Raw genomic sequence first — 7,716 nt, forward strand, 5'->3', positions numbered from 1 at the left:
GACAGACAGGCCAGAAGTCACAAGTGGCCACACCTGGTTCCCTGGATAGCTGGAATGTGAGGCGGGTTCCGCTAAGATTAGCAGTTAATTGGGTGAGGGGCAGGTTTTGTCAATAGAACATAACTATGGGTGTGAGGTTCTCTGCAGACTCCCTAGAGTGATGGTTTCTGTAATGATTGTTAGGGGGGAAATGGCTCCTGACATTCATGGTCAGTTCAGCCTTGTTGGTACTGTAATCCTAGCACATAGGAGGCGGCGGAGGCAAGAAAAGGTCAGCATTGGCTACATAGTGAGTAAGTTTTTGGCTAGCCTGGGCTATATATTAAGACCTTCGTGTCATAAAACTTATAAAGAGAAGTGGGGGAGGGAAGTCCTATACAAATATCTTGGCTCATTTTGTGATATTGTAACAAAATGCCAGAAACTGGGTGACATGGAGGTTGGAGGGTTCTAGCATCTGCTGAGCACTCGTAAAAGTCTTCTTGGCCATCAGAACATGGAGGATAGCTTCGCGGGGGGAGTGGGTGTGAGAGGGAGGATCACACACAACGCAGAAAGCGGGCCTGTGAGTCAGGGGTGTGTCAGGTTGTGACAAGCTTAGCGCAACCTCCCCTAAGGGTTCCCAGAAGACCCGAATCCATCCCTTCTGAGGGCGTGCTCCCATGACCTAAGTGCCTTCTGATAGGCTCCTCCCACAGTTCCTGCCACCTCACCGTCACCCACCAGCTACCCATGTGCAGTGCTCTCCAACCTCACCCAGCCTGTGGCAGCCTCAGAGGAAGCTGACCTTGTAGGACTGGTCACCCGAGCCCTTTGGTCCTCAGTGACTGGGCACCAGAACCTCACACCCAGGGATGGGGAAATGTCTTTCTCCCAGGGATTTCCAGATTGGACACACAGGCCTCCCAGTGGGTGTGGGTGAGTCAGGGCAGACTGGTCGCTCTGGAGAATAATGAAACGTGAGCACAACCTCTCTGGCAAGGGCTCCTTAGCACGCTGCTCAGCGAGTCACCATCCCAAATGACTAATGACATTGACTGGAGGTCACCTAGTCAATGACAAACAAACATGGGAGGGCTTGACATGGCACTCCAATCCCTAAAAGACCTGTTCTGGAGCCTCTCTCTAGAAGAACAAAGGACTAATTCTCGGGTTCCTCATGGGGTAAAGTAGATCCCAGACGTCTTCCACCCATAAACAAGTTAGTGCTAACATAGAAAAAAACAAGAACCAACCTTTCAAAACAACACCACCATCCCATCATTGTGTGAATAAGATCTAGTGAGCTTGTGTACATCCTGGTTCCCCTCTGGTATTCCTTTCTTTTGAACGGAAGAGGGGGTTTTTCAGGGACAGACACTGCAGCCTTGGGCACAATCCCAGTCTGTATGGAAGAAGGGCTTCCCACCTTGCTCTTGAGTCCACCTTTCTCCCACACGACAGTCTAGCCCTCCCTCCTTCCCCCTCTTCCTCCCCTTCTCCCCAGCTTTGAGGTATAATTGATATGCACAGATCTACATATATATGGGGGGTGTGTTTTGTTTTGTTTTGCTTTGTTTGAGACAGGGTTTCTCTGTGTTGCGGTAAACTAATCCTCTTGTACACTGTAAAAAATTTGTCACCCAAATTGGCTTAACAAAACACTGATTGGCCAGTAGCCGGGCAGGAAGTACAGGCAGGGCAGCTAAACTAAATATGATGGGAAGGAGAAGGGCAGAGCCAGGAGACGCCAGCCAGCCAGCCAGGAAGCAAGACATGCCACTTGGCAATACAGAGATTAATAGAAATGGGCTAATTTAAATGTAAGAGTTAGCTAGTGACAAGCCTGAGCTATCAACCAAGTGTTTATAAGTATTATTAAGCCTCCAAGTCAATTATTTGGGAAGCTGCCACAGGGTATTTGGGACCAGGAAGGCAAAAAAGAGACGTCTGATCACACTGTGTAGTCCTGGCTGTCCTCATACTGTAGACCAGGCTATCCTCAAACTCAAAGATCCACCTGCCTCTGTCTCCTAAGTATGGAATTAGAAGCATGTGCCACCACTGCCTGGCTATAACATCACCTTGTTAACTGTAGGCACACAATGTGCCATAAATCTCTAGTAGAACTAAATGTCTATGATCACTGAACCTTCATAACCATTAAGCTATAATTTATTTCCTCAGGTCTCACCCCAGCCTTGGATACAACCCTCGTATTCTGTGTTCCTATAAGACTATGTTAGCCACCTCATAAAAGTGGGATTTCATGGCACATGTCCTTCTGTTTCACTGAGTGTAACATTCTTCAGATTTGTTCATGTTGTAGCATAAGCTAGGGTTGCTTCCCTTTTAAGGCTGATAGTATTCTACTACATATCTACAATAAACATACATACCCCATATTTTCCGTCATTGATGTGTCACAGCTATGACAAGACATCACCTGACATCTCTCAGGTCGCCTGTGTCGACGTAGCAAATCAAAACCACAGGTGCTAGAGAGGAAGTGGAGAACCTGGAACCGCTGCATTGCTGGGGAATGTGAGCAGCGCAGCTGCCTTTCTGTTTAGTGCTCGGCTTCCAAGTATCAAAAACAGACCTGCTGTTTGGTCCTGCAGCTCTCCTGGAGTGTGCACTTCTAAGGACACACCTGGCAGGGCAGTGGAATATCAAAGTTACGTGTGCACATGGTCCCCAAGAACCCAGAGATGGAAACAGCCCTCCCTAGAGGTCAACACCTTCCTCTCTGCTTGTCCGAGTCCTTAGAGTCCCTCCCCTCCGGCCATTGTATCTCCCCCCCCCCCTTTACCACTGTTCTGAGGGGAGAGCATCATTCCTCTTCCTGGACCTATTCTTCAGCATTGAATCTGTACCCACGCCCTCCACCGAACCAAAGCCAATCTGAACACCAACTCTAAGGGCTTCTCAGCTGGTCTACTAAAGCTCTAAAAACCTTTTCCTGAATTCTGGTGCGCTGGCCCACGGGCAACTATGCCTCTCTCTTCTACTAACTTTTCCTCCAGTCTCTTCCAGCCAAGGGACTGCTCAGAACCTCCCTTCCCTCACCTCACATTCTTCCTCGGCAGTACTGTCTACTGCATCTGGTATTTGCCCTACAGGGTAAAAAGTTCAGCAGCTTTGCCCAGGGTCACAGTGATAAAGAGCGTGGAGGAAGTTTCACACAAGGTCCCTGGTCTGTCTGCAAAGTGGGGAGCCGAATCCTCCGCCCCACAGCTCAGGAGCAGCTCACAGGTCTGGAGAGACAGACTGAGGTGAGAAGATCTGTTCCAGGTCGTCCTCAGCCGTGCGACAGCACAAAGCCACCCTGGGCTATGCGTGTCCTTGTCTCAAACCAGAAGAAAAACAGAGCCCACGGGACATGTGACCTACAGCTGGCTAATCTTCTTCTCCCTGGCCCACCTGCTTCTTCCTGGCCCACCTGCTTCTCCCTGGCCCACCTGCTTCTTCCTGGCCCACCTGCTTCTCCCTGGCCCACCTGCTTCTCCCTGGCCCACCTGCTTCTTCCTGGCCCACCTGCTTCTCCCTGGCCCACCTGCTTCTCCCTGGCCCACCTGCTTCTCCCTCTCTCTGGATAGCCCTGAGGGAAATTCCAGACACCTCATTTCATTTTTATCTCATTATGGATCTTTTAGAAACAGGAAAGCAAGCCATAAAATGACCCATTCCCTGCTCCTGAGAGCTGTTACAATTGTTTTTCAGGGCAGTCTTTACATCCCATAGTCTTCAGTTATATCCCGTGTGCACACTTTCAGGAGTTTTCTTTGTGGGTACTCTTGTCTCATCCCAACAGCCCTTTCTTCCTCTGGGAATTTTTCTTGTTCTTTATTAGCACAGCTGGTACTGCCCTTTTTTCAATGTTTGTACAATCTGACCTTTCTGCCCTTCACTTCCAGCTCGCCTGCATCACTAAGTGGGAGTCATGTCTTATAGATAGCATGCTACTGGGACATTTTAAAGTTCACCCGTCAACCTATCTTTAATTAACAGACTTAAACCAGTTATACCCAATAACATGGTTGATATTTAAGGCTGAAGCCTGACATTTTTTTTCTTTTGTTACATCAGTCTTTATTTTTTTTTTCAATCTGTGCCTTCCTGCAGTCTGCTTATGTGCTTCCAGACTACCGTTTTGATTTATCTAGTGCTTTTGTGTGGATCTCTGAATCACTGTGTAAGTTACTCTACACGCCTGTCATATGCATGAACTCGGCATCTTAGCAGCCTGGGTGACACACAGAAGCACTGCTTCCCACCACGTTCCTGTCCTCCTCCCCATTGACAATTCCTCTTTTCTCTCTTCTACGTTTAGAGCCACGTCAGAAGGCATTATATGTTTGGTTTCCACTATCAAACATAGCTTAAAGACCCCCCAGGCGTGCGCTCCGCTCCCAGGCCTGCTTTACCTTCTTTCAGGACATCTTTGCTAATGACAAACTCCTCTGATATGTCTCCACTACCTCTTCATTCATATAGGGTTTTGTTTTCTAGATAGGTTTCCGGACATAGCCCAGGCTACACTCAAACATCGTGTTTCTGCCTCTACCTCCTGATTCCAAAAGTGCACCACCTTGTCTGGCACCCGAAGGCATTTTTTCCTAAGAAAGGAATTGTGTGTTGAGTTGGAAACAGTGCCACTGCTTGTGCCCCTGTCACCTCTTACAGGAAACCCTGTTTGCCTGCCCTGCCCCCGCCCCCGCCCCCATGAAGTGGTTTCCCTCCTGGTTTGTTCAAGATTCTTTATTCTTGGTCTTTAGTTTGGTAAGTTTAATTATGATGTCTTGGCATGACTTCTTTGGGCTTATTCAGCTTAACTTTCGCCTCATGGCTCTGAACTTAAGCCTCTTGCAATAGGTTTCGGCAAATAATTTTTCCTTGAACTTTTGCAGTCCTGCTTCTGACACAAAAACACGGGGGCATGGCTTACGGTAAAGAAGGTCCCTGGAGCACTTGTTCCCAGTCCGCATTCTCCCTCCTTTCAGATGGAAGGCTTTCTACTCTCCTAGTCCTCTAACTTTTCAATCGTGCGCTTCTGGGCCCTCCGCTGAGCTTCCCAACTGCTGCTAGGAATTGAATGGACCATACCAAACACGTGGGGCCCGCCCTCCACCAATGAGTTGCTTCGCCCCCATTTCTTTGCTGAGGGTTTCTTCATCTGCGTCAAGGATGTTTGTAATTGCTCACTGAAGCATTTTCATTCCAGTTGTTTCAATTCTGTGGTGCGTGTGTGACGTGGGTGTGTGTGTGCACCCTTAATTTTTAGACAGAGTCTCTCATTGAACCTGGAGCTCACTGACTACTCAGCAAGCCCCAAAGATGTACTTGTCTCTGCCTCCCCAGCCCTAGGATTGCCTGGCTTTTTACAGGAGTGTTAGAAATTGAATGTAGGCCTTATTGATTTTTTTCCCCCATTTATGTTGAAAACTTTTGGATCGTAGTACGACAAGAGTGTCCCAAAGGCATTTGGAGCACATGCGGATTTCACTAAAATTTGTTATTTTAGCCTGCGTTCTCCGAGATCACTTTGGAAGGCAAGGGCAGGTGGCTCCTCCACACTGTCAGTTGGAGGGACAGTGTACTTTGTACTTAGTCTCCACAGACAACCAAGGTGGTCGGGGACTCTGTGCTGCTGCTGAGATGGAACTAGAGTTCCAGCTCGTCCTGTGGTCTCCACCAGCACCATGGTGGAGATCCCAGCTCCCACCAAGCCCACTCATAGTCCAGACTGACCCTGGAAAGTGGAGCAGAGAAGCCTGGGTTCCAGCTGGGATGAAAGTCCAAGCTCTTGCAAATGAGCTTCCCTGGCACAGTCAGGGTGCAGAGAGCACCCTGGACGGTTTCACCCAGATCCTCTGGCCTTAGGCTACTGGGCTGGGAGCTTTTCTGGAGTAACTGGTTAGGCTGTAGTATCTAAATCTGCTGTATATCATGGGAGCCTGGTCGTGTCACTAGAAACAGAAGGCTTTTCTGGGACTATTTCTAATTAGTTCATTAGGAGTTTGTGGGGGGTTAGAGCCTTTGTCTGCACCCACCGGGTGTTTTGGATCGCTGGCTTTCCTGCCTCCCTGTCCTCAGCACAATGCTCTCTGATCTCTCATTCAAGTCCCCATAGTCACTGTGCTCCAGCTTCTGCTGTCTGCTGCCTCCAGAAGCCACTTACTCTGGGCGTTGCAAAAACTCTTTCTGTCCTTGGAATGTCCTGCCTGCCTGCCCCCTTCTCAGCCTGTCCTCTGGACCAGTTCAAAGTCTGCACTGTGGAGGGTTTTCCTCCGTCATAGGAGGGCCTGCTCCTACCTCCCCACCCTTCCTTCCAGGCTGTTCCTAGGCTATGTGCGCATTCTGGGGCTCTCCCTGCTACTTGAGGGCCCTCCTCTTTGTCCCCCCAACATGCTCTTCCAGAATGAGTAGCCATAAACACGTGTTGGACCCATCTGAGCCTGGAATACCAATGTTTTCGCTCCCAACTTTGTGGCCGCCTATTGGGCGAGGAAGAGGGCTCATTAGCTTCCTCTCCATAGACTCTAAGACCAGTAAACAACTTCCGTCTGCCAGCAGCACAGTCGCCATGGTTTCCCCCACCCTCTAGGCATACTAGGTGAATGCTGATTGACAAACAGAGGAGGACTGGCCAAGACCTTTTTGGGCTGTCTTAATAGGAAGGGGGGAGCGAAAAGTTGGTGCTGCAGAAGAATGCCTTGAAACTATTCCCAGGGCAGAGCACAGTGGGAAACCAGGCCTGACAGCCAAGAATCTCTTTAAAGATAACAACGCAGCAGCAAAGACTCTATCATCCATCATCCTCAGAAACATGAAGATGCTTGTCAGCCTAAACTATGTCTGTATGTATGTGATTTATCAGACAGGCAATAAAATAACCTTTCTCACTTTTCCTAATAATTTTGTATATTTATGGACTTGGGGTTTACTTGGGGTTTTGAATTTTGGTTAGCTGTGTTGTAAGGAATTTTTATAACTCTTTACAGTGTTCCTGAGAGGCTAGTCTCCTATTCAAGATTCATTTTTAAAAATCTTTACTTACTTCTTATTTTATATATATATATATCTTTATTTTTCTCTTTTTTCACCCTGCAGGTTCTTTGCATATGCATGTGGCTTCCAGTTTTGAGTTTTTATGGGACTCCAGCGTGCAAATGAGTGGATCCCCGCGTCTATATCTGTCCCTTGGGCCTTCTCTTGGGCCCTTGTCCTGCTGCTTGTTTTGTTCTGTTCTGATGCATTAGTTTTTGTTTTATCTTATTATATTTTGTTTTATTCTTATCCCTTAGAAGCCCATTTGTTTTCTAGTGAGAAACAGAAAGGGGGTGGATCCAGACAGAAGGGGAGGTGGGAGGAGCTGGGAGGAGTGGAGGGAAGGGAGACCATGATCAGGACATATTATATGAGAAAAAAAAATCTATTTTGAATAAAAGAAAAAAACCTTAAAAATGAATACACCTTGAACGTCTCTCCTGACTGGTCATCAGTGTCCTTCAGACATCCCATGCTCAGGAAAGGGGGAGTCGAGCATGTGGCTCATGTCTGGAATCCCAGCACCTGGGAAACTGAGGCCAGTATCAGGACTGGGTGGGCTACATAGTGAGTTCCGGAACAAGCTAGGTGAGAAAAGAGGGGAGGAGAAACCCAGAGGGAATGGGGGTTGCTTCTGGAGCCTCTGAATAGTCACAGGAGAGAGATGTTCCACACCAGTCAAGAGTG

This window comes from Alexandromys fortis, unplaced genomic scaffold (assembly GCF_014885135.2).
Source record: "Alexandromys fortis isolate MF-2015 unplaced genomic scaffold, M_Fortis_MF-2015_v1.1 scaffold_75, whole genome shotgun sequence".
Lineage (NCBI taxonomy): Eukaryota > Metazoa > Chordata > Mammalia > Rodentia > Cricetidae > Alexandromys > Alexandromys fortis.